The 26,777-nt window shown below is 42.4% G+C and overlaps 1 protein-coding gene and 1 pseudogene across 11 annotated transcripts in view; one reads left to right on the top strand and one right to left on the bottom strand.

Annotated features, from left to right (window-relative positions):
* Positions 1-26,777, top strand: part of Slc10a7 (solute carrier family 10 member 7) — a 234,111-nt gene that overhangs the window by 110,893 nt on the left and 96,441 nt on the right. The window lies entirely within an intron of this gene.
* LOC128103145 (guanine nucleotide-binding protein G(I)/G(S)/G(O) subunit gamma-10-like) lies at positions 18,100-19,139 on the bottom strand (annotated as a pseudogene).

Genomic DNA, 26,777 nt, shown 5'->3' with positions numbered 1-26,777 from the left:
ATTAGAAGCCACATGAATCAAGGTGTAAGGAAAAGCTCCCAGCTTCCCAACTCTCCCTGATGGAGCCAGACCACACACCTGTCTTTAAGTTAAGGCTGTGCTGTCATAGTGAAGACAAGGGAAGTTACCTGTGGTCAGCTGTATATACTATCGGGGCTGTGTTCTAATGAAGGCTGTGGTCATCTGTACACTATCTGGACTGTGTTCTAATGAAGGCTGTGGTCATCTGTGTGCACTATCTGGGCTGTGTTCTAATGCAGGCTGTGGTCATCTGTACACTATCTGGACTGTGTTTCTAACGCAGGCTGTGGTCATCTGTACACTATCTGGGCTGTGTTCTAATGCAGGCTGTGGTCATCTGTACACTATCTGGGCTGTGTTCTAATGCAGGCTGTGGTCATCTGGGCTGTGTTCTAACGCAGGCTGTGGTCATCTGTACACTATCTGGACTGTGTTCTAATGCAGGCTGTGGTCATCTGTACACTATCTGGACTGTGTTCTAATGCAGGCTGTGGTCATCTGTACACTATCTGGGCTGTGTTCTAATGAAGGCTGTGGTCATCTGTGTGCACTATCTGGGCTGTGTTCTGATGCAGGCTGTGGTCATCTGCACACTATTTGGGCTGTGTTCTAATGCAGGCTGTGGTCAGCTGTGTGCACTATCTGGGCTGTGTTCTAACGCAGGCTGTGGCCATCTGTACACTATCTGGACTGTGTTCTAACGCAGGCTGTGGTCATCTGTATATACTATCTGGGCTATGTTCTAATGCAGGCTGTGGTCATCTGTACACTATCTGGGCTGTGTTCTGATGCAGGCTGTGGTCATCTGCACACTATATGGGCTGTGTTCTAATGCAGGCTGTGGTCAGCTGTGTGCACTGTCGGGTCTGTGCTCTAACGTGGGTTTATCTTCTGAAATCCCTGGTATCTTTGCAATGGCTTGTGGTTGTTAAGTTGGAAGAAATTCCCAGATGTCTGAAAACTTTTCTGACATTATTTTAGTTGACAAATAGTGGCCTTGCTTCAAAATGAGTATTATTTAATCCACAGTAAACCATCTTTTAGTTCTTACATCAGTCTTGACTTTATTAAAGTCAAAAGTAATGTTTAGGGAGGATAAAATCATAAATATGATTCATAAATACTTAAAAGAACAACAACAGCACTCCTGGTTGAATAGAAATCCCACTTAGAATTGTAGTTTATCATTTAAAGAAAAACTTCTGGGATTAAGGGTAAACCAGTTTTAGAAAAGAAATCAAATATTATAGAATTTGAAAACCTAATTTAGCATATATCAGATTAATGCCCTGTAAACTCTGAGAGTCTGAATTCAGCTGGCACTGCATCTGACTTAATTCTCCTGTTTATTTTCTTCTCTTTCTTTGCTTATTTGTGTCTAAATCTCAGTTACTTTGTCCTTTATGGGTTTAAACATTTAGTAGTGATTTAGTAAAGGGGCTTATCCCTCCTTACTATTTTTTCCCCCAGCAAATTTTTGAGGAAGTAGTGGTCAGGAATTTTTCTATGTGTGAAATCACTTTTTTGTGTGTGAATATATACACAATCCCACAGTTCTACCAATATACATAGTTTTTACTTGCAAATAAGTAAAGATTTAAAATTTTGTACATAAACAGCAAAGTCGATAAAGGCATTTTTATATGTTTGTATCCTAATGTGCTTTTTCTGTTTTAAAAATATGCTGTAGTTGATTGAAATAAATTTGATTTTGACTTGTGCCACACAACTGTAATTCCTTCAAACACATGTCACTATGCAGTATATTTAAGGCAATGTCAGCAACAATTCTTCCTTTATTTAGGGTAATGTAATCTAAAACTATCAGCCTTTTCTACTTGCATGAGCTTCTGACTTTCATACCACAATGCACAAAATAATTCATTTTACATAGAGCTTTTGGTGAGATGCCCTTCACAAGAGAGAAGGCTTATTTTTCCATGTACACCTTCCAGGGAGATAGATGTTACTCTGGTGTCTCCACTTCATACTGAGTTTTGAGCCTCTTGAGTGACTTTGATTTAATTAGTTATCCCTTTGTTTAAAGTTTAATATAATGGGTCCTGTCTATGGTCAGAGTTGAGTCAGAGTAATGCATTTGGGGACTATGCCATATAATACAAGAATCTGGTTACCTTAGTAATGCTCTTCAGGTAAATGGGAAAATAAGCTGTTAGAAGGTGAGTCTGAGCAGAGAGAAGGGATAACTCATGCTGAAAAGATGGGGTGAGGAGCTGATAGAATGTTCTGTAATGAGAATGATCCATGTTCAGGCTCTCAAACTCAAAGACCATCTTGGCTTACTTTTATGAAGGCTCTCTATTGATTTTTATGAATGCTAAGTTCTAAAATATTCAAATTGAGCAAACAGTGGGGGGTGGGTGGAGAAAGCAATAAGAACATAAATGGCATATGCAATTATTTACAAGTGTGGAGTGGTAAATTCAAGGTAGAAAATGCATAGAAATATTGACTAACCAAAGTAATAGCATTCTAGGGAGGAATTCAAGCTGTACAATGCACATTCACATGTTTTGATTTTTCATCTGAGTCAGTTCATTTTGAACATAAGAGTATGTTTAATGTTAGTGTACTTGGGAGGAAGGTGTATCATCAGCACTGAACTCCACCCGCAGCTAGCCATGGTGGCCTGCTAGTGAAATGGACTGTACATTTGTTAGGAATGTTGGAGGCACAGGGCTAGAGAGCTGCATGTAATGAGATGGGAAGGTCTCTGCCCAAGTCAGTCTCTACTTTAAAAAGGGAGACACGGGGGCTCGAAGGAGGCGCAGGGTTCCCAGCACCCACGTGGTAGCTTACAACATCCACAACTCCAGCTCCAGGGGCTCCAGGGCTCTGTTTGGACCCCTATGGGCCCTGTGTGTATGCACATATATACAGTACAGGCAAAACACTCCTACAAGTAAACTAAAAATGAATCCATGTTTTAAAAAGGGCGTCACGAGCATAAGCATGAACGACAGGAGAGCAGAAGCTGTGTGTTTGAATAAGACAGTGTGGGGTAGAGAGATAGATGAAGTGATAACATGAAGCAGAAGTGCAGAGAGGAAGACAGAAGGAAGCAGGATTGGCTTCATGGAAGAGCTAGAGGTGTTGACTAGAGAGCAGGATTCCCTTTCAACATCCCACTAGTCAAAGTCCACTAATGTCTGAGACATGGGTTTTAAAATATATACTCTTTATATTATTATTATTTTGAGTAAGTCTGTGGAGAAGTGTGGCCACATGGATAAGAGAATCAGAGGGAAGGTACCTTTGAAACTTTTCCAAGTTCTTCCATATTTTCATTGGATCATGTGGCACGTGTTTGTAGATGCTTATGTCTGGCTTGGTTGGCTGCCGTAGTTAATACACTGTCAAAGAGAACGTTACAGGGTTTTGTCTTCGGTGGAGAAGAACTTCCCAAGGCAGTCTGTCTACTAAATTCTCTTTACAGTCAGTGGTTTTTGTGTGAACTCAGCATGTAATGAGTAGCCTAGCCAGGGTCTGCTTCCCACACTCAACTAGCCCTCCAGAAAGGCAGACACTAAATGTGTGCCTTGTTGTAAGGGTGCAATGTGCTGGTGCTGAGAGCATAAGGTGAAGACTGGTCGTGTGCAATGAGTGGATGTTGCCATGGAAAGTCGACCTAGGGTATTTGGTCTCCTGTAAGATTGGCTTTCAAGTGTCCCCTTGCTTCTCCCAAATTGTTTTCATGGAATGCTTTCTCATATCTTCGGCCATTTTGGTGTTCATAACCATGTTTTTGTAGGAAGGAAGAATATGAAACAAAACCTATTTTTTTGTTCTGGAGATAGATATTAATGGAGTAGGTTGCGGAAATGGAGACTGAAAATAATGAAGTGGGTTTTGCATTCCTGCTATGGCCATGGCTGTGAGGAGAGATGTAGGCTAATTTTCACTAGGCCCCAAGGTCAGGCAGTTCACCTGAACTGAGCTGAAGCACATTTGCTGTCAACTCTGATTAGAGTTTCTCAGTGATGCAGTAACGGTGGCTCAGTCCACATGCAAGGATGCTTGCGTTTATTGAGGTCTTCTAATATGTCTTTGGAGCAATTTCATCTTCATTATATGGAACAGTTTGATGAGATTTTTAGATTTGTTTATACTTGTGAGAGTTACCCATAACTGAGTTTTCAAAAGATGCTCTTGTTGGTAGATCCCTGTAATCCATTGTCTTCTCAGAAGACCCGTGCTGCATACTTAAGATCTATTACATTGATTATAGACATGTTTGGACTTGATATAGGGCTTTGTTATAATTTATGATGGTTTAGCTTTCCAAATTCAGCATTTGAATTATATTAATACAATGCATCATGATCTTACAAGTTAGCCTTTCTCTGTACTTGTTCAGTTTGCCATTCCTCAGGAAACATTCCTTCATCCTGAGGCACAAGCTACTCCTTAGCATGGGGTAGACAGTTGCATTCCAGAGTTAACCAAAGGTTATGGGATGTAAATAGAGAATGTTGTACTTAAGCCGTATCATTGAGATCTTCCTCTCACACCTGTAAACTGTGTAACCAAACACATATTCCTTGATTTTTTTTTAAGGAACTCATTTTCATATCTGTAAGTAGAAATGCTATGGGTTGTTCTGAAAGCCAATTTTAAAAAGTGTGTGTAAAAAGTAGGGCATGGGACCTAACACATAGTAACATTTAATAGCTAGTCACTATTACCTAACATTTTATTTAATTAACTTGGTTATTGTTTAGCTAATTTTGGTGGGTAAGTGGAAGATTCAGGCATGGGCTTTTCTGAATGGTGGACTTTAAGTGGCTATTTAAGCAATGACCTCATGGGGAACAATTCAGAACAGTGAATGGCTTGTTCCAAGGGCCTGAGGCAGGGTTCCTGTGATGTTTTCAAAGAACTAAAGGCAAGCCTTTGCTTCTTGAGAGCAGCTAGGATAAGGCTGAAGTTTGCAAGAGTTGCTCTGTTGTTGATCCCTCGTGGGACTTGCTAAAGAGGATTTAAGGGTTTAGTCTAAAGGTTTCATCAGGGACGAAAGCATTTGATTTCAGACTTAGAAGGGGCATTCAGGCTTTAGTATGAGAACTATCCTAAATTTGCATCAAGATCAGAGGACTGGGGGTGTAGCTCAGTGTAAGTTGCATACTGACTGGTTATGAGACCCTGGGTCTCCATCATCAAAGTCAAACTTAAAAAAATAAATTCAGCTGTAGCATTAGCTCATTGGAAGGGGTGTTCTGAGGAAATACTGGTGGCTGTTTTTGCTAATGTTATCCATATGTGCAATCGTTTCTAGACAATAAATAGTGAGTGACATAATTGACCCTGGTGGTGTCTGGTTTGCAGTACGTGTGTGTGCTGAGTATTCCTGGGTTTCAGAGTGGCGAGTCAACTGTTGGTGACAGAGCCACACGGAAGGCATCTGAGTCCTGTGCTCTGCAAGACAGTCTGCAGACACCCTCAGCTCTAGTCAGGAACTGCCTTAAAAAAGCTCTCATTAGGTAAGCAAGTGTAATCAGAGAATTGTGTCCTCATAGGGTGTACCTCACCAAGAAGGCTGTACACGTTCAAGAACCTGTTATCTGCATGTACACTACAGACACACTCACTTGCTCACTTAGATCTATACACACACACACACGCACACGCACACGCACACACACACACACACACACACACACACACCCCTACACACCTCTCCCTATAAGGAGATAGCCAGTAGCCAGTATGTTCTTTTTTTTCCTTGTTACTACTTCTGGCCGTTCAACCTCCATGTTGTTTAAGGAGCGGCATGCATGCATAGGAACGAAAGGAAATAAAGCACATTTACCCATCCCTTTAATTTATAAGGTACACTGACGGCATGATGTTCACTCTTCATTTGAGAATACCACGGATCATGTTATGTGTAACTTTAATATGTAAGTCATGTCTCAGAAACTGTGGAGTGACAGCAGGCCCCGCACTGTTCTGTGTGCAGTGATGAGCACAGCAGTGCACACACACGCACGAATAGATCACAGTGAACATCCCCTGAGCTTCGTTTGCAGACATTGTATCTCCACCATGACAAAATTCCCACAAGAGGGTAAATTATTAATGCCTCGGAATCTGCGGGGTTCAGCAGATAGGCGCAGGGTTATTGACGGCAAACTTTCTCTCTTTTATTTCTGAGGCATATAATGAAATAGGAGACCCTCAAGTAACCACGGTTAGTGTTTAGGCTAATTTTGTAGGGGCCAGTGGGCTTTTGCCTTAATGTATACAAATACGATTTTTGTCTCTCACAGCAGATTGGAAGTAGATAGAGGGAGAGAGAATTGGCACTAATTTATGAACCCTTCCAGCCCTCTTGGTGTGGTACACCCTGTGAGGGCACATTTCTCTAATTACACTTACTTCACCTAATGAGGGCTTTTAATGACAATTACTGATTAGAGTTGGGGATGTTTGGGGACCTTACAGAAGATGTATTGACTTGCAGAAGGCAAGACTTCATCTACCTTTTGTGTAGCTCAGGCCCCAGCAGTTTTCCAGCCATTTTGAAGTCCATCTCTGCGCCTCGCCCCAAATATCTGAGTGGACCATGCTGAGACGCTCAGACACACTTTATTTCTCAGCTTCAATTAGGTCAAAGAGTTCAGGAATCCTGTGCTTTTAGCAGTGTCTTTACGCTTTTCTTCCTTGGTGATGCTCACACGGACTGTTTCTCTGTTTGGTAACAAGAATAACCCATGGTCCAGAATGTTCTTTTTAGAAACATTGACTTGAACTGTGACAAATGGACACCTGACATTGTTTTCCTCCTCACACATTTGCAGTCTGCACATTTGGGGCACAATACTGAGAAGTTTTGGTATATTGTGTAGGATATGCATATGAGAACTGTAATGAAGACTGAGAAATTGCCGTGATTAGGCTGAGCTGTGTTGTGCTTCTGATCAGTGTGCTCACTAGAGATGATGGTAATGTTCTGTATACTTTAGTGATGTATTCATGTATTCAGCAGTTCATGGTACACCACAGTTATATACAACTTTTAATGTACCAATTAAAAATCAACTTCAAACCACACAGCAGTGGTTACTTGCTGTGTACCCACACCATGCATTTAGCTAGTCTACATGGCCTTTTGGGAGCAAAGTAGAAATTTTCTTTATAAATCCAGATGGTATATTATTTACTTATCTTTTTATAATCAGCAAGCATCTCAGTTATGCAGCACCCTGACATCCTGTCCTAGCAGGATGAGCTCTTTTGGTTTTTGCCTTGCAGTTCAGGCTGGTCTGGCACTCTGAGAGGCCTGGCTAGTCTGGAACATATTGACCAAGGCTGGTTTTTAATTCAGGGTTCTGTGACCTCAACCTCCGATGTGCTGTTATTATAGTCATGTGCCCTGACTTTTAGCAGGGTAATAGTGCTAATGTGTATCTTTTTTAACTTCATATGTGTACCTCTTAGTGGGAATAGACCAATCTTTGCTTGATTTTCCTGTTCAAATTGCATTAGTTTCAACTAAAACCTTTCTTGCTTTTATGTTTTTCACCTTTACAACCATTATTATTATTATTGTTATTATTAATTATTGTGTGGTGTCTCTGATGCGCCTGTGTAGTAGAATATTTTAAGGTGTGTTACTTTTGTTCATACTGCATTTGTTTAACTCTGTGAAGCAGTATTACTGTGCCTGTGTAAAACACCTGATGGTCTAATAAAGAACTGGCCAATAGCAAGACAGGAGAAAGGATAGGTGGGGCTGGCAGGCAGAAAGAATAAATAGAGGGAGAAATATGAGAGGAGAGATCTAGCAGCCAGAGAAGGAGGAGGACACCAGGGGCCAGCCACTCAGGCTACACAGCAAGGCACAGAGTAAGTAAGATTTACATAAGTAAGAGAACAGGAAAAGCCCAGAGGCTAAAGGTAGACGGGCTAATTTAAAGTGAAGGAAAGCTGGCTAGAAACTTAAGCCAAGCTAAGGCTGGGCGTTCATAATTAAAAATAAGCCTCCATGTGTGAATTTATTTGGGAGCTGGGTGGCGGGCCCTGCGAAAGAGTAGAAACCCCCAAGAACATGCCTGTGCAGCCATGTGTGTATGTGTATGTCAGAGGACAGTCTTGTGGAGTCAGCTCTCTTCTGGCCATGGTGGTGCACGCCTTTAATCCCAGCACTCAGGAGGCAGAGGCAGGATGGTCTCCGTGAGTTCAAGGCCAGCCTGGTCTACAGAGAGAGATCCAGGACAGCTACAGCTCCACAGAGAAACCTTGTCCTGAAAAACAAAACAAAATATTCTTCTGGCAGATCTGAAGTTAGATTTAAGGGGAAAGGTACTTCTATTGCAAACAATTTAAGCTGAGTAAATTTGAATACCTTGCAAGTGATATTACCGGCAATCTAGGCAGGGAAATAGCACCAATTTTCTTGGCTCATCCTGTTTGTAACCTTCTCAGCAGTTCCAAGATTCTGATGAAAGAAATTACCTCTAAAGGATTCTGCATCTTCTTCCTGCACCTCCTCCATCCCTAGCATATGTTAAGCCTTTAACACCTATTAGTTTTAAGAATACTGGTAGCAGGGGTAGAAAAGCTGCCTCAATAGTTAAGAGCTCTTGCTGCTCTTGCAGAGGACCTGTTCCCAGCAACACATCATAGCTTACAACTAACTGCTTGTAACTCCAGCTCCAAGTGATTCTTGGTGCCCTCTTCTGGCCTCTGCATGCATGTAGTGTGCATACATGTACTCAGCAACACACACAAACACTATATATATAAAGAATTCTGGTACCAAGCGAGGGCCCTCTGCCTAAGGCACATAGAAGTCATTATTGTGGCACCAGGTTTGGTAAAAATAAAGAGGTTTATTCAGGGTTACTTGACACAGGCAGTGCAGGCTCAGATGTGTGCCCTTTGGGAGTTGCTGGGTCTAAAGATACCTTGATTCTTAACTGATCACTGTTTGCATCTCTTAGGGGGTTTGCCATTTTAGGCCTACATTGTAATTTCATGGGGAGTACCCCTTTGCCTCTGCCATGGCCACTCCACCCACAGTTCTGAACATAAGTTAGTGGTCCGAGACTTCCTCTTCTACAGGATCATCCAGATCAGACTATCAGGGGCATCCCTGGCATGTTCTATGGAGTCCCTTTCCCAACAGTTACAAATTAAGGATTTCTGTTCTAGAAATATTTAGTGATAAGAGGAAGAACTTAGCTTCATTGTATTTTAGGTTATTTCATTTTTATTTTTTAAGAGAAGATGATGAGGTTCAGAGAAGGCAAACAATATTAGGATTTGGTTAGACTGAATGAGATTAGATTGGCTAGGAGTGTGTCGTCAGGGTGAGGATTCCAGCTTCCCATGGGCTTACGATGCTTACATTCTTGGGAATGGCTCCCAAGTCCTGGAGAGATGCTTCTGGACATGACACAACTGGAAGCCTCCTTTACTGAACGCCTGGCAGGAGGTGTGGCCTACAGCAAGGGCTTGGTTTCAGCACCACAATCAATAATTGAAATCATAAAACATGGCCGCCTTCTGTTGTCCTGCCAAGGTTGGTTTGTAGCTAAAGAACCCATTTTTATTCATTTATTCATTCAATTAAAGCCACTCAGTTTAATAAACACATTTCTGCTGGTTTTTGTAAGACACAAAATTGTGCATTGTTCTTTTTTATTCTCTATTTCACCATTAAATAGCAGAAACTGTGATATTTTCCATTGTTCTTTTAAATTAAGAGGTTGATTCCATTTTCATTATATAACATCTTAAACTATTTTTAACTCTTTATAGTTTACGTTCAGTTGACATCTGTTAAGTGTCTACTTAGTTTGACAGTGTACTAAACATTTTTACTTTCATTATTCACAAATTCTGACAAGCCAATAGAAGAATGGGGGTCATTTGTATTTTGTAACCTTTTGAGGCTCTTAGTGGCCCAGTCAGTACTTTATATATTTGATGGTGGTGTGAGCCACTGAAATCCTAATTCCAAGCCAGAAGCTCATATTCAGATTCCAACTATTTCCTTCCCTGCCCAGTACCTTCTAAGGAAACTGATCCACAGCCTTAGACATAAAGACACTGAAACTGGACCAAGGAGAACAATGTCGCCCCTTTGGAGTGTTTTTGTTATTTATTTTGACACTGCTTTTTGAAGCATTTAAAAATTTTGCTGGACTCAGGCTGGAGAGATGGCTCAGTGGTTAAGAGCACTGGCTGCTTTTCCAGAGGTCCTGAGTTCAGTTCCCAGCAACCACATGGTGCCTCACAACCATCTGTAATGAGGTCTGGTGCCCTCTTCTGGCCTGCAGGTGTACATGCAGACAGAATACTCTATACATAATCAATCAATCAATCCATCAATCTTTAAAAAAAGAGTTTTGCTGGACTTAAAAAGGGAGCTGGGGAAATGACTCAGTGGGTAATGTGCTTGCCACATAAGCATGAGGACCTGAATTTGGATCTCCAGTATCCACATAAAATGCTAGGTCTGGTAGCTTGTGTTCTCAACTCCAGTGCTGGGGGACAGACACACATACTGGTGGCTAACTAGTGTAACCAAACTAGTGAGCTCCATGTTCTTCAAGAGACCCTGTCTCAGAAAACAAGGTGGAGACTGATTGAGGAAGACATCCAGTATTAACCTCTGTAGTGGTCTGAATGAAAAATGCCCCACATAGGTCCATAGGGAGTGCCACTGTTAAGAGGTGTGGTCTTGTTGGAGGAAGCATGTCACTGGGGGTAGGCTTTGAGGTTTTAAATGCTCAAGCCATTCCCAGAGTCACTCTCTCTTCCTGCTGCCTGAGGATCGAGATGTAGAACTCTGAGCTCCTTCTCCAGCACCATGTCTGTGTGCATGCTGCCATGCTTCCCACTGTGATGATAGTGGGCTAAACCTCTGAACCATAAGCCAGTCCCAGTTAAATGTTTTCTTTTGTAAGAGTTACAGTAGTCATTGTGTCTCTTCACAGCAATAGAAACACTAACTAAGACAATCTCTGTTCTCTGTATGGACAAGCATGGGTGAATACACCTGTACAAACATGCACATGCATATGTACACATACACACATATGCACAGAGAAGAGAAAGATCCCATTGAATATATATTTGCTTTAAGGAGCTTGGTCTGTATATAGATGGCTGTAGTTTGGGAACTTAAATAGAGTTTCTTGAGCTAGGAGGTGGAATCCATGTGCTAGATGGTCAGGCTTTGATCCTTATCAGATTAGGCTCCTTTTGCCTGTATCTACATATAGTAGACAGTGAGCTCCTTTTGCCCCTTCTCTTAAAGGCACTAATCCAATTCTCGAGTATCCACTCATGACCTAATTACCCAAAGGCCATGTCTAACTAGGCTGAGGCCTTCCACATCTGAACTGGGGGGCAGGCAGGCACAAGCATCAGTTGTAGTATTGAAGCTAAAATATAGCGTGGCTTCAAAGACCCTCTGAATAAAGGACATGGGATGTGGATAAGTGTTCTGTGCAGTGACTTTTTGTTCCTTTCTCCTGAGCAACCTAACACTGAGCCTCAGGGTTCCAGAACCTTCTTCAGCCAGAAGGTTGTTATTGGCTCACGGAGTCTCTTGACTGTCAGAGCTGGGAATGAGACTCCTCGTTTAATAACGAAAGACTCTTGGCTTGTGCTTTGTCCAAGGAAGTATAAAATGCCCAGGAGAGAGGTCATAGACACCCATCTAAGGGGGTCTCTGAAACCAAAGTCACTAAAAGGAGAATAATAAGTTGCCAGCTCATCCTCAGAACCCCCTCTTTCCAAAGAAGCAGCCTGTGAATACGGCGTGCTTTGAGCATATGCCTCTCAAGTGTTGCTATTGGTCATGATTAGTAAAATGTTGAAAGCCAAATTGATCTGTTACAGAATCCCTCAAATCATGTCACTTTGTGGTGACAGAAGTATAAGCTTTTCTTCTTTATTCTATTAGAAGTTGGAGTTATTTTTATTGTTGTTGTTGACTATTGACTGTTGAATTCCCACGGCACCAACATTCAGTTCTGAACAAGTCATCTTAAATTTACTGAACTCTGCTTCAGGTCAAGCAAGCAATACACACAGTACAAAGCTAAGAAAAGTAAAAGTCTTATATAAACAACATCCTCCTTGTGTGATCTCAGACACGGCACTCGATCTCGTGCACTTCACTTTCCCCTTGTAATGTGGTAATTAGGCCTATCTCCTAAAGCCCTTGTGGAGATTGAATGATGCCAATACATGTAAAGTACCTCATCTTGAAAATGAAAGGGCTATTATTTCATTAATATTTTCACTACTAAATCTAAGTAGGTTGGTAAAATTCTGAAGTTTTTGAAAGGTGAGAAATAGAAACTAAAATTTCCTCCTTGCATGCATTTATTAAGTGGTTTTCTTTTCAGACAGGGCCTCATTCTGTAGCCCAGGCTAGTTCCAAACCTATGGCAATGCCCCTACTTCAGCTCCCTAAATACTGGAAATACCATAGGCGTGCACCACCATGACTGGTTCTTCAGTGGTTTTTTGGGGTGTGGGGAGTAAATGGTTGATTTTGCAGCTAAGGTTATGAAGTGTCCAAAAGTGACTGTTCTAAGCTTTGAAAAATACAGCTTGATATTGAATACATTCTTCTGTCTACCAGTGTTTAGGACCTATTGAATGATAGGAGGTATATCCATAAATAAGAGATAGAAGAGAGACACAGGGAACTGGGCTGCAGCTCATGACAGCACTTACCTCCCTGGAGTGCATGAAGCCATAGCTTCAACCCCTGGGCAAGAGGAAGGGAGAGAGGGAGGAGAGCTGGAGACACAGGCAAGAAGAAACTAGAGAAGGACATTTTTAAGGTTAAAGTGTCTGTGTTAGACTCGGAAGGCTAGGCGACAGCATGTGGTTATATAGAATGCCGTGCATTCCAAGGAAAGCCAGCGGGTTGAGAGAAAATAGCAAAATGTTACTCACTGGGGATTGGTGAATACAAGGCAAAGCTGTATAGGCCTTCATTATGCTGTTCTTGGGACTCTAACACACACATTTTGAAGGACAAAATAATCAAATGCTTAAAGAAACAACTAGTCAATCTGGAACACATGACATGAAATGCCACAGTATAAGGGTGCCCATTAACTAAAAACATGTTCAACCTCTTGGCATTATTACACATCTGGAGAGAGGGTTGGGAAGAGAGCCTCAGGCCTGGTATAGTAGGCAGGCGTTCTGCTGATGACGTCACTTAAAAATTGAAACTGTAGACATACTGAGGATATCTGGATCAGAGAGATGCTAGTGTCTTCTGTGATTGCTGCAGGGATCAGGGAGAAGGGGGAGGAAGACGCTGGTAGAAGAACTTGCTGTTGTATCTCCTTCCACTCCTGTATCTGACACTGGGCAATAAAATGAAAACCTGAAATTGTGGCAGAGAGAATGAAAGTCAGTGGGTTTGGCAATTCGACTGTTCAAGGGAACAAGGAGGAAAGAATATTCGAGGGAAACAAGGTGTTTGCAGCTCTTATTTGTAAAGGAAAATATTGCTGAGGGGTAAGGGCACTGCTCCTCCTCCAGGGGACTTGACTCACAACCCTCTATTACTTGAGTTCCGTCTGATGCCCTCTTCTGGCTTCCATGAGCCCTAGGGAAGCATGTGGTACACTGATATGCAGGCAAAAGACCCCTCCACACAAAATAGTAAAAATTAAAAAGAAAATGCCATTAAGAAATGAAGACACTTCTATGGACAGACTTGTTTTTGTTTTTGTTTGTTTGTTTTTTCTTTCATTGGAAACAAGGTTTTTCTATGTGCCCCTGGCTGTCCTGGAGCTCACTCTGTAGACCAGACTGGTCTCACAGAGAGCTGCCTGCCTCTGCCTCCCGAGTGCTGGGATTGAAGATATGCACCACTACGGCTGGCTTTCAGAATAAGTCCTTTGAGTAAGGGTGTTTAAGTCTTAGAAATTATTGAAGAAAGGCTTATACCTTAAAGATTCCTCATGTAGATGTTCTGTTTTTTAAAATTATATTCTTAAATATATAGAAACAAAGAGACAGTATATAAATATAAAAATGAAAATATACCCACTTACCTCCTAACTATGAGTAGTCATGGCTCTTTATGTTTCATTTATGCCAGCGTTAGACTGTGTATGTGCACACGTGTGTGTTTATGGATGTGTGTCATATCAAAGTTCACTCCACTCCTTGTTGGACGGCTGCAAAGTCAAACATCTGGAAGCTTGTACTGTTTCTCTTATTCTGTTTGATACTTATGCAGTAGGCTACTACAGATGTCTTAGAGTTTCTATTGCTGTGATAAAACACCATGGCCATAATCAACTTGGCAGGGAAAGAGTTTATTTCATCTTATAATTTGTAGTCCACCATCCAGGGAAGTCAGAGCAGGAACTTAAGACAGAAACCTGGAGGCAAAAAATGAAACACAGCCATGGAAGAATGCTGCTTACTGGTTTACTCCCTGTGGCTATTTCAACCTGCTTTCTTATCCCAGGACCACCCGTCCCGGGGGTCCATAGTGAGCTGTGTCTTCCCACATCCATCATCAATAAAAATTTTTAAAAAACAAACAAAACAAAACATACACAGGCTAATCTGGTGGGAACATTTTCTCAACTGATGTTCTCTCCTCACAAATGATTCGGGCCTGTGTTGAGTTGATATAAAGCAGTCTAAGATGAGATACGTTAATTACTTCTGTGTTGCTGCAATAAAATACACCAAGAAGCCAGGTGGAGGGGGTGCGTGTCTTTAATCCCAGCACTGGGAAGGCAGAGGCAGAGGCAGGTGGATCTCTGTGAGTTCAAAACTAGCCTGGTCTACAAAGCAAGCTTCAGGACAACCAGAGAACTGTTACACAGAGACCCTGTCTTGAAAAACAAAAACAAAAAACCCAAGAAAAGCTACTTACCAAAGAAAGGTTTTATTTTGGTTTAGGGTTCTAGAAGGATAAATTCCAACATGGCAGGGCAGGCGTGGCAACAGTCAGGAAACATGGTATCAGGAACAGGAAGCTGGCTGATCACATTCTCACCCATGCACAGGAAGCAGAGGTGGGTGGGTGGGCAGGAGGGAAGGAGGGGGAGAGAACAGGAAGGGGGGGCCAAGCTTTAAAACCTCAGAGCTCACCCCAGTGACTGAAAGACTTCCACCCTCTTTGAATAGCATCTCACTTGGTAGCCCAAGCAGGTTCCTACCTCATCTTCTGCATGTGCTGTCATACAATGTTTGTAATCAAGTGAATAGGTACAGTGCTTAGAACATGGCACCATCCAGTAAGTGCTCCTTTGAGTATTAACTATTGCAATTCTTAGCTGTTATCATCACCGCTGTCATCAAAAAGCCTGTGAAGCCTATGTGAGATTGTATCACTGTGGCCTCAGTGTCTGGTTGTTCAGCCTTCTGAGCTTCGTATTGGCCAGATGTAGAATGGGAAAGTAGTGGAACCTATCCTACAGTAATTGAGAGAATGAAATAAATTTGGAGAATTTGCAAAGGACTACATGGACCAAGATACTTATGATGTAGGTTGTTTACTGTTACTAAGAAGCCTCTCGGTCTCCTAGAATCACCTGCTCATGTCTCGTTGCTTACCACAGTCTTTTGGATTCAACACTGAAAGCAAAAACTGAAGTGGTCACTGAGACGGCAGCTGTGCTTTCACACTGTGACGAGCTTGCTAACCACAGTAGGGAAGGAGACAGGTGCAGCTTCCAAAGGCCTTCATGAAAAAGATACTGTAAGAGCCATGTGTGTGGAGATGATGCAGAGAGGTGAGGTACATGAGGAGATGATGCAGAGATGAGGTATATGTGGAGATGATGCAGAGAGGTGAGGTGCATGTGGAGATGATGCAGAGAGGTATATATGGAGATGATGCAGAGAGGTGAGGTACATGTGGAGATGATGCAGAGAGGTGAGGTGTATGTGGAGATGATACAGAGGTGAGGTGTATGTGGAGATGATACAGAGGTGAGGTGTATGTGGAGATGATACAGAGGTGAGGTGTATGTGGAGATGATACAGAGGTGAGGTGCATGTGGAGATGATACAGAGGTGAGGTGTATGTGGAGATGATACAGAGGTGAGGTGTATGTGGAGATGTTGCAGAGAAGTGAGGTGTGTAGTTGGAAGTTGTCCTGTGTCCCGCCCGTTCCTGCAACCGCTCAGACCCAAGTAGAGGCTTATGTTAATTACAAACTGTATAGTTTATGGCAGGCCTCTTGCTAGCTAGCTCTTATATCTTAAATTAGCCCATAACTATTAATCTGTGTATCACTACATGTTCTGTGGCTTTACCTGAGTCCCATTACATGTTGCTCCTTGGGTGGCTGGCTGGTGTCTCTTCCCTTCTGCCTTTCTTCTTCCTGTCTATCTGCTTGTATTTCCTGCCTGCCTCTAAGCTGCCCTGCCATAGGCCAATACAGCTTTATTTATCAACCAATCAGAGCAACACATATTCACAGCATACAGAAAGACATCCCACAGAAGAGGTGTATGAGGAGATGATGTAGAGGTGAGGTGTATATGGAGATGATGCAGAGGTGAGGTGTATATGGAGATGATGCAGAGGTGAGGTGTATGTGGAGATGATGCAGAGAGGTATATATGGAGATGATGCAGAGAGGTGAGGTACATGTGGAGATGATGCAGAGAGGTGAGGTGTATGTGGAGATGATACAGAGGTGAGGTGTATGTGGAGATGATACAGAGGTGAGGTACATGTGGAGATGATGCAGAGATGAGGTGTATGTGGAGATGATGCAGAGAGGTGAGGTGCATGTGGAGATGATGCAGAGAGGTATATATGGAGATGATGCAGAGAGGTGAGGTACATGTGGAGATGATGCAGAGAGGTGAGGTGTATGTGGAGATGATACAGAGGTGAGGTGTATGTGGAGATGATACAGAGGTGAGGTGTATGTGGAGATGATACAGAGGTGAGGTGTATGTGGAGATGATACAGAGGTGAGGTGTATGTGGAGATGATACAGAGGTGAGGTGCATGTGGAGATGATACAGAGGTGAGGTGTATGTGGAGATGATACAGAGGTGAGGTGTATGTGGAGATGTTGCAGAGAAGTGAGGTGTGTAGTTGGAAGTTGTCCTGTGTCCCGCCCGTTCCTGCAACCGCTCAGACCCAAGTAGAGGCTTATGTTAATTACAAACTGTATAGTTTATGGCAGGCCTCTTGCTAGCTAGCTCTTATATCTTAAATTAGCCCATAACTATTAATCTGTGTATCACTACATGTTCTGTGGCTTTACCTGAGTCCCATTACATGTTGCTCCTTGGGTGGCTGGCTGGTGTCTCTTCCCTTCTGCCTTTCTTCTTCCTGTCTATCTGCTTGTATTTCCTGCCTGCCTCTAAGCTGCCCTGCCATAGGCCAATACAGCTTTATTTATCAACCAATCAGAGCAACACATATTCACAGCATACAGAAAGACATCCCACAGAAGAGGTGTATGAGGAGATGATGTAGAGGTGAGGTGTACATGGAGATGATGCAGAGGTGAGGTGTATATGGAGATGATGCAGAGGTGAGGTGTATGTGGAGATAATGCAGAGGTGAGAGGGTACCAAAGAAAACAGGTTTCCTCCCTATTAAATGCTCCACCCACCAGTATGAATCTAATTATATTTTGAAGCATAGAGATATTTGAGGCCCATGATAGAGAAGACTTTTGTGAGTCAAGATTGAGTTTTGGAATTTAACTGTGTTCAAAGCAACATACATTCTGATGAGAAAAGTCAGTATATAATAATTTTATGTGAAATTTTAAAATGATTTGATTTTAAATGCATTTGGAATATTTTCAATCTCTTGAGTTCTGGAATTTTCCTAGAAGGCGGCTTTATATATTAAGAATATCTCCATACTTAGGACTTCTCAGTAGTACATCAAGAACATCTATCCTAGCTCCTTATAAGTAATTCCAGGGGTTGGGGATTTAGCTCAGTGGTAGAGCACTTGCCTAGCAAGCGCAAGGCCCTGGATTCGGCCCTCAGCTCCAGAAAAAAAAAAAAAAAAAGTAATTCCAGTGTTGTATTTTTTTTTTTTTTTTTTGCTGTCATGAAAAATGATGCGTTAGGCAAAAATTTTATTTCCAAGTTCTTCAAAGGTTATTATAAACACAAACTTTCCTTCTAAAAGTGTCCCCAATTAAATCAAAGGCACATCACCCCAATAAAATACTTGTGACATTAATTCTTTTAGGTTGTAGTATTTCCACATTTTGTTTTTAACCAATTGCAATGTTCTGAATGTAGGTCACATTTTAAACATTTTTTTAAAGGCATAAGCACATTTTTAAGAGCTACAAACACAATTATAAATGGTAAACTAAAGGAACTAAAGAAAGAGCTAACCAACCTCACCCAGGATGGGCAACCTAACACTACCTCAACCTTTCAGTTGGCTAAGGAGCATCTCCCAAGTCTACTGTCCAAGTAAGACCATATCTCATTAAAAAATGAAAACATTCTCCTTTAAAAAAAATCAGGATATCAATTAGTCCCCCAATTTTATATTTTCTCTTCATTTAGTAATTGTGAAATCTTACGAACAAATTTTATTAGAGTATAAAAATGTTAGGAAAATTACAAATACTGTTTTTGAAAATAAACCGTTTCCCTCCTAAAATTCAGACACCCAGTAAGTAAAACATCCTATATTCCAGGCAAAGCAACACAGGTTCTATGAGGGAAGAGGTGCGTCTTAGTAAATTTGGTGGTGAGGATAAAAAAAAACAAAAAACTGATTTCTGTAGAATTTGGCTCTAGGAGCAGGCAACAGAGAAGGTGATTTGGCTGTTGAAACTGTTTTCTTGGGCCATGGCCGCGGTCATCCATCACCATGTGCTTTCCCAGTGACCTTCTGCCCAGTCTTCACAGTAAAGCGCAGGATCGGGGCTCCCGGAAGGGAAGGGGTTGCTTCCAGCTGGGACACCAAGCAGCAGGGCGTCCTTGCAGGCATTCTGCATGCAGTATTGCTGAAGCTCTGCAGCAGCCTGAGAGACCTTGATCCTCTCCACGCCGGCCTCCAGCTTGAGCTGTTCCACCAGGCGCTGCATGGCGTTCACGCTGGCCCCGGAAGACATGGCGGCTGAGGCTGGCGCGCCGGGCCCGGCCTGTATTTTTTTAGTATAGCCTGTTATGTCTAAAATTCTTCCAGTCATTCACCATGATCTTGAGCAGTACAGTTTGAAGTCAGTTTTTAAAACACATGATCTCAGTATTCGATGATACCCATTCTGTGACTCTTTCTGTAAATTCACTGCATGTTGAATGTGTGGCAGTTCCTTATAGTCGCTGAGAATACAGACAGGGAAATGGCTCCAGGCTTCCCTTCCACCTGCCCTGTCCAGTCCATGGAAATCTGAGCTATTGAGTAAAGCTGTCCTGAAAGCTAGTAAGTGCCCCATGATGTTAATGTCCTACAGATTCAGGAATGACACAAATAAAGATGGGACCAATTAGAAGTTGATCACCATACACAGACCTGGAGCCAATCGAGGCCCTCCCCCTCCCCAGGAGAGTCAAAGACTTCTGAAAAGGGAACTAGGAAGGTAATTTGTAGTGCTCATAAGTGCCACTTTTATACTGCTGCTGGAACACCCAGCATGGGCATGCTCTGTGGCGTGGTGGTGGAACTCACGAACTTCTGTTTCTGCAAAGGGAGAAGCATAACCAAAGCCTTTGTTGGCTTAGAGTTCTTTATTATCCCATGAATTTAAGAAGACCACATGCCTTTTCTAAAGATGGGAAATGTTTTATTTTTCCTTCTGAATTTAGGGATCATTATTTGAGGGTAATGATCTGTAAACCGTTGATCCACAAATACTTCTTCAAGAGTTGTTGAAGTGCTTGCTTTTGGAGAGTTTAGAATTGAAAGCTAAGCTCTCTCATTAACAAGTAGAGTAGAGAGATGCAAATGCCGTCTAGGTGACTGATCGTGCAAGGAGGGTCTTAGGGGCTAGCTTCCAGAAAGGGCCATCCAAGGCGGTCTTTAAGAATGATTGCCTAGGGCTGTCTTGGGGCAAGTATGTGGTAGAAACAGAACTTGCTCCTTTGGGGGAAGGGAAAGAAGCCCTTGCTTCCCTGAAGACGGATGGCTCCTCTTTGTCTGAAAGAGTGGCAGTGACAGATTGCAGAGTGGGTGACAGCAAATCTTGCTTGTCTCCAGTGAGGATTTTTCTTTGGCGGGTGGAAGGGTTCAAACTGTGGAGTCTATTTGGGATGAGTTATCTCTAATCTCTGCCTATCCCAGGAGAGAGAGGGAATGACTAATTGAAGCATCCCGTAACAGTAATTGAGATGGATTGAAAGTGGAAATGAGTGATTAACCATGGCCTCTTCCTGGCATTGTACATGGTGATGGTGGGGTAGGTTTCTGGGGGTGCCTTGGTGGTTCAGTCGCACAAATGACCACACAGCTCTTCTAATTAACTTTAAGGGCAATATGTTTCCGCCCTAACTTAAATTTCAGATACTTGTTGTTCTGTTTTACATCATCCCCGAATGGAAGTTGGTTACAAGGCTGACAAGCAGAGGCAGATTTATCCAGAAGCAAACGAAGGACCTTCATTTGCACAGGCCCCTTCCTAAGGCCTGAAACTAATTTTATATTCCATTCTTTTAAGAAGAACCACCAGAATATATGAAGTTCAGTTCCTACAGAACCTGCTGCTGTCTGTGTGGCAAAATTCTCACTACAAATGAATGTCTGACAGATTGAAAATTTTGATGAAGAGGTAGACAGAATTTCCTCACTCAAGAGATTTTGGAACTGTTTAAATTTAAAAAGTGCTCCAGTCTATAACTGTGTGCCTTATTTATTCTCTCAGATTATAGAAATTAAAATAAGCAATGCTACTTTAATGCTTTTGTAAGTAAATATTTGATTCCTTTATTGAAGTATTAATAACATTTAAAAGGGAAAGCATGAGAAAAACTACATTATAATAACTATAATGATAATAATATAGACGTATTGGTTTATATATTGGTGTGTGCTGGTACAATTGTATTCAGGAATCAGATGAATTCGCTTCAAAACATGTCACCAGATTTCCTACATTCCGCACTGTGATGTATAATGTATGATGGTGTAATCGCTGTGTGGCTTTCTACACCAGCAAGTTTAGTTCCTTGTGTGTGGCAGGCACTCAGAACACATATTCAGAGCTAAAGCTAAGGACATGTGGGGAATTGGGTTATTTTTCAAACTAAAAATAAATATTGGCAGGATCTCTTCAGTTTGAAAAAAAGTAAAATACATCACCTCTAGATAGTGGTTTGCACATTGATGGTAAGTAGCTTTTATGAGGCGGAATTCTCATCTCCCAGACTCTCCGTAATTACCTTCTTGTAACTTGAAGTATACCATCATGAGTCCACTGGACCATGTCCCCTGATTACCAAAGGCAGGGTTACACAGGCAGCCTGTATGCCTCTGTTGAAGATACACTTCAACATATACTCAAAAGAAAAGGCATTTTCTCCTTCGTTTTTCCATCGTTGTTGATCTGTCCTCCTTTGATAGGGTTAGAAGTTGGCTCAGAGAAATGAAAACCAACAAATGCTGGTTTCAGACATTGCTCAGCCATGCTCTTAATGCTGTACTTACGTGAAGCTAGGCCTTTAGGCAGCTTCTTTCCCAGTGGTTATCAAAGTTTGCTCAAAAACGCCTCTTAAACAGGAGGTAAGCTCTCTTCTGCTTGCTCTCCCATATTCCCTTCATTCCCCAGTGTGTAGACAGTGACAGCTATTTGTGTAGCAGGAATCACTGCGTGAACTTTGACCTGTCTAGTCTGTCAAGGGCCAGGCCACTTTGAAGCTCTCGGGAACTTTACACCCCTTTCCGTATAATTGGCAGGGTTTTGAGAAGTAGTCAGGGGAAGAAGGTAGACTCCTGCTGCCGTGCCCTTTGGAAAGAATAAAAGATATAGAAATGGATGATTCGTGTAGAGCAAAGGACTCTACAACAAGCATTGATATTTTACATAAACCATTTTCTTTCAGCCAGATGTTTCTCCATTTGACCTTCAGGGAAGCTTATTTCTCACTTCTGAGCTTCTTAGTTATTCAGCCTCATAGGCAATTAAATGAGAGAATATTTCTTTCTTTTAATTTTTGAGATAGTAGTATAATTACATTTCTCCCTTCCCTTTCCTCCCCCATCCCCCATACATCCCTCATTGTTCTTTTTCCAAGTTCATGACCTCATTTTTCATTAATTGTTATTACATACATCTCTGTCTATGTGTGTACGCATATATTCCTAAATTCATTTTATGCTAGCTATCTCAGTATTGGACACAGTTAGTCCTAACATCTGCAACAGTTACAGAACTAAGATGGTCACTTTCCTATTGGCAGTCTCATTTCCCAAGGATGTGTTTGTGCTGATGATCTCTCCAAGGCTCCTGATGAATCTGCTTCAATAAACAGTTTTAGATAAAGGATGCCAGAACTAAAAACTGACTTTCGACAAAAGTAGGGATAATTACTGGGGACAACATAACCCTCTATAAACACTGATGGATGTGGACCGTCTTGAGCTGTCAAACAGCATATATCTGAACAAATAGGGCCTTAATGGTTTGTTGAGTGGGGCCATAAAATGGAAGTAATTTGGGCACTTTTCCTAAGCTCTGTGATTCTGTTAGGCCAGTTCAGACAGTCTCCACAGGAAGCAGACACTGAGGTCAGAAGTTGGGTCAAAGCCTTTTAATTGTGAGCCTCCACGCTGCCTCTGGGCTTGGGTCAATAGCCTCACAGGCTCTGACTGCAGGCTGGAAAGGGTATATTATGGGGGCTCAGGTGGTCGACTAGACTCTCCTAATACCCCATTGTGAGCAGCAGATTATCTGCTTTGCAGGTTATCTGATCTTCTGTCACCAGCCTTCCCGTTGGGCTTTCTGTTGCCAAGGACAGGCTGATGCAGTCAGTCAGGTACAGTGAACTCTGTGATCCCCTCACAAATCCAGATACCAATCAATCACATGCTGCTGTGTTGGATGACTTTAGGCCTTTTTGATTTGGTATTTTCTCAACCTGACTCTGTATTCTCTGTACTTGACTAAACCTCATTTTATTCTCATCACCAAGAAGTCTGCAGGCTAGAAATCAACTGTGTCATACCACCCATGCAAAGTGAAATGGCTAGGACACCTTTTCTTTGTCCATGTTCTCCGTAACATAGATGTGGCACTACAGAGTGAGTCTTGAAGCTCTTCAGCCCGTGGTGCCCTTGGTTCCCTGGCAAGCAGCTCCGCTTGGGTGAAAAGAAACGGTGCTTGTCAACATGCATCAGTGTCCGTGGCTTCAGGAAAACCAAAAGGCTATGTTGTGACTTGTATTCTGGTTAAAGACCAGAGTATTTGTATCATTCCCTCATGTTTTTGTAAACACAGAGAGAAAAGAAGAGTCAATGAGACAGGCAAAGAGACAAACATAGAGGACTACAATAAGCTCTGTGGTTAAGTAGGAGTACCCTGATAAATGATCGGTAGCTCCTTCCCCTCCCTTTTGGCATAAGAAAACATCCTTATACTTTATATGCCAAAAAGGAAAGTGGCATACTCTTAAATATTGATCTCTTGTCTTAGCGCTGGATCCTGCCTTCCTCCCAAGGACTGACAGCCTACTCTGTTCTCTCCCCATGGAAGGCATCCCTTTCCTGCATTCCGTAGTCCTCAGATGCCCTGAGATAAAGCCTGCTTCGGTTAGGATCAGTAAGCAGCAGCTTTTGCCTTTGAGAACCCAGGACTTCTCCTGTTCGTCAGTACGTTGTTGGTGTGTCTTCGTTTTCTATGAGCTCAGCAGCATTCCTTCTGGAGCACTCCAGTGAGAACCTGTGCCCTGAGCTTTGTTGGTCTTAGGCTATTCTGCTGTTTGAAATATACCACATACAGCTCACAATTCCGTTGTATTTTCTCTTGAAGCTCCTTTACTATGAATCCCTTAGTCCTACCCTCTTCTACTGAAATCCCACTCGACTCTGGAAGCCAGTGTCAATTCTGCTTCTTTGGCCCCTCCCATTATCCTCGATTCGTTCAGACCAGCTAAACGGTTCTTCGCTTTGATTACAAGAAACAAAGAAGACTAATACTCTGTAAGCATTGGCCAACAGTACCCTGTAAGATAAAAAATAACAAAGCTGTGATCCAAGTAAGTTCAGTGAAACTCGAGTGTGACGGTGGTGACTAGAGACATGGCTCAGGGGTTAAGAGCATTTGTTGCTATTGTGGAAGAGTTCATTTCCCAGCACTCTCTGGATGCTCACAGCCATCTGTAACTCCAGTTCCAGAGAGTCCAACTTGCCCTCTGACCTCCACAGACAAGCACTCATACATATAAAAATAAATGTAAGAAAAGAAATTTTAATGAGTGTGATGGTTAACATTGATTATCAATATAACAGATTTGATAATTACCTAGAATACTAATCTCTGACTATACTCATGAGGAAGTTTCTAGATTTGGTAAATTGGGCAGGCAGACTTACCCAAAATGTAGATGGCACCATTCCATGGGCTGGACTGGATTAAAATGTGGAAGTGAGCTGAACACTAGCATCTCTCTCCCTCTTTCCCCGTCTTCCCATGGACTGCAGCAGCTTCAAACTGTAAGCCAGAATAAGCTCTTCTCCCCTGGGGTGCTTTCCAGTGTTTTGACATAGCTACAGGAAAGGTAACTAAGGGGGTGCCTCTCTCTAGAGGTCCCCTGTAGATGGAAGAAGTAGATCTGCATGCCTTCATTCTGATCTATGACTCTTTATTTTTGTTACATCACATTCATGCTGCGTTGTGAGATAATGAATGAGGAATCTGAGAAATTCATTCAGAACAAGTGTGTGTGTGTGTGTGTGTGTGCATGTGTGTGTGCGCGCGCGTGTGTGTGTGTGTGTGTGTGTGTGTGTGTGTGCATGCGCGCGCGCGCGCGCGCGCGCGCACATGCCCTTCCCCACCCAGGAAAGCATTTGGTAAAAGAAGTCTGAATTTCTTTCAGGACCTAAGTCTGAGGACTTTTTATTAAGGTAATAATGTTAAGCATGCCATACACACATCTTGACTTTCTCTTCCTGCAAAGGACACAGATTACTTCTCATAGTATCAGGAAAATGGCCAAATTAACCTGAGGTCGATTGCTAGATTAACTTTCTCTGGCCATGATATGACTCACTGACTTGATTTGCCACTTTCTTTTTCTTTTAATTAAGCATTTAAAAAGATGCGTAGTCGTTATTTGTCTCGTAACTGTGACACAGACAGAAGCGTGTGTGCACTCACATACACACTTGCATGTGCACACACGTGCATACACACCCCATACCCGAAAGAAACAACTTCAGGGGAGAGAAGGTTAGAAGGTAACTGAGGTGGGAGAGGAGGTGTGGTAGCAGGAGCTTGCCACAGGGCTCCTTCACTCCTCACTCCGCGTCAGAGCAACAAGTGAAAAGTGGTTCCAGCAGTGGGGGTGGCCTGGGACCCTCAGGACCCACTCTTGATGCTGTCTGTGTCTTCCAGCTAGGTCCTTTGTTCCCCAAAGTCTCACAACCTCCAAAAACAGCAGCTGAGAACCAAGTATCAAAAGCAGGAGCCTGTGGGGACACTCCACATGCAAACCACAGCAGAAGCAGGAAGGAGGAGCATGAAGCCTGAAGAATACTAAGATAGTTGAAAATAATTTTTTGTTTTTATAAAACCGAGTTTTCTTCCATGGAAAGTGCCCAGAGCTCTGTGGAGGAAGATGAGGGTGAGAAAAGTTGAACTCTAAGACTGCTCTCACACACTCCAGAGTTCTATGGTCCTCTCATGCCTGGCAGTTGAAGGGACAGCAAGATGGTTCTCGCCAGCCCTCAAGTGCCAGGCCGTCCTGCTAGGGGCCCTTCAGACACAGAAGCTGACGGCACCTTGCCTGAGCTTTTTTCAGTCAGCAGTGTGGCAGAGAGCACGAAAGAAGTGGGTAGACCAGTGAGAAAGACAGCCTAGCTGTTGGCACAAATGCAACCATACATCGGACTCTGAAGGAGAAATTGAGGAGGCGACGGTGGCCAGATGGGGTCATGGCAAAGTCAGTTCTGAAGCACAGGAGAGTGGCCAGGCCGCTCTGAGCCCTACAGGACTTCCTTACTCTGGTTCTTAGAATAGGCCTCACGGGAGCATGCGGTCGTGACTGTAAATCTACAGAGGCAAACTGTGTTAATTTGACTGAGGAGAAATACTAACCACATTATATCAAATAACTGCCAGAAACAATTCTCCACCATGCCCTGTGACTTTATTTTAATTGATTTTTTTAAACTTTCAGTTTCTGTGATTTTTGTTTATTCTGACACATATTTATTAAACGCATGAAGGAAATGGTTTTGCAAATTATTTTGAGGGCCTTTTCTTTGTCGTGGTTAAATTGGGTTGGCTAACCTTCTCTTCAGAGTTCCAGTCTAGTTTCATTTTCAGACTTGATGCTACTGATATGTGGTTTTTGGGACCCATCATGGGTGCAGCTTGACCACATCAGCAGTCTGTACAATTACGCTGTACAGCAGTATCATTGGCTGTACAGCAGTATCATTGGCTGTTTCATAAAGATTTGAAAGTGAAAACTGAATGTGATTGAGTGCTGTTAGATAGGTTCATATTAGGGCTCCTGAGCTAGTCTGTGGAATAAATCACTCACTGTAACATTGTAACAAGAGATAATGCCTCTTACATTACTCACTTTATGTTGTATCCGTAGTAATCAAGCCTCAGGAG

Source organism: Peromyscus californicus, unplaced genomic scaffold (assembly GCF_007827085.1).
Source record: "Peromyscus californicus insignis strain IS unplaced genomic scaffold, ASM782708v3 Scaffold_8__1_contigs__length_139910024, whole genome shotgun sequence".
NCBI lineage: Eukaryota > Metazoa > Chordata > Mammalia > Rodentia > Cricetidae > Peromyscus > Peromyscus californicus.
This window is presented reverse-complemented; position numbering and strand designations above follow the sequence as displayed.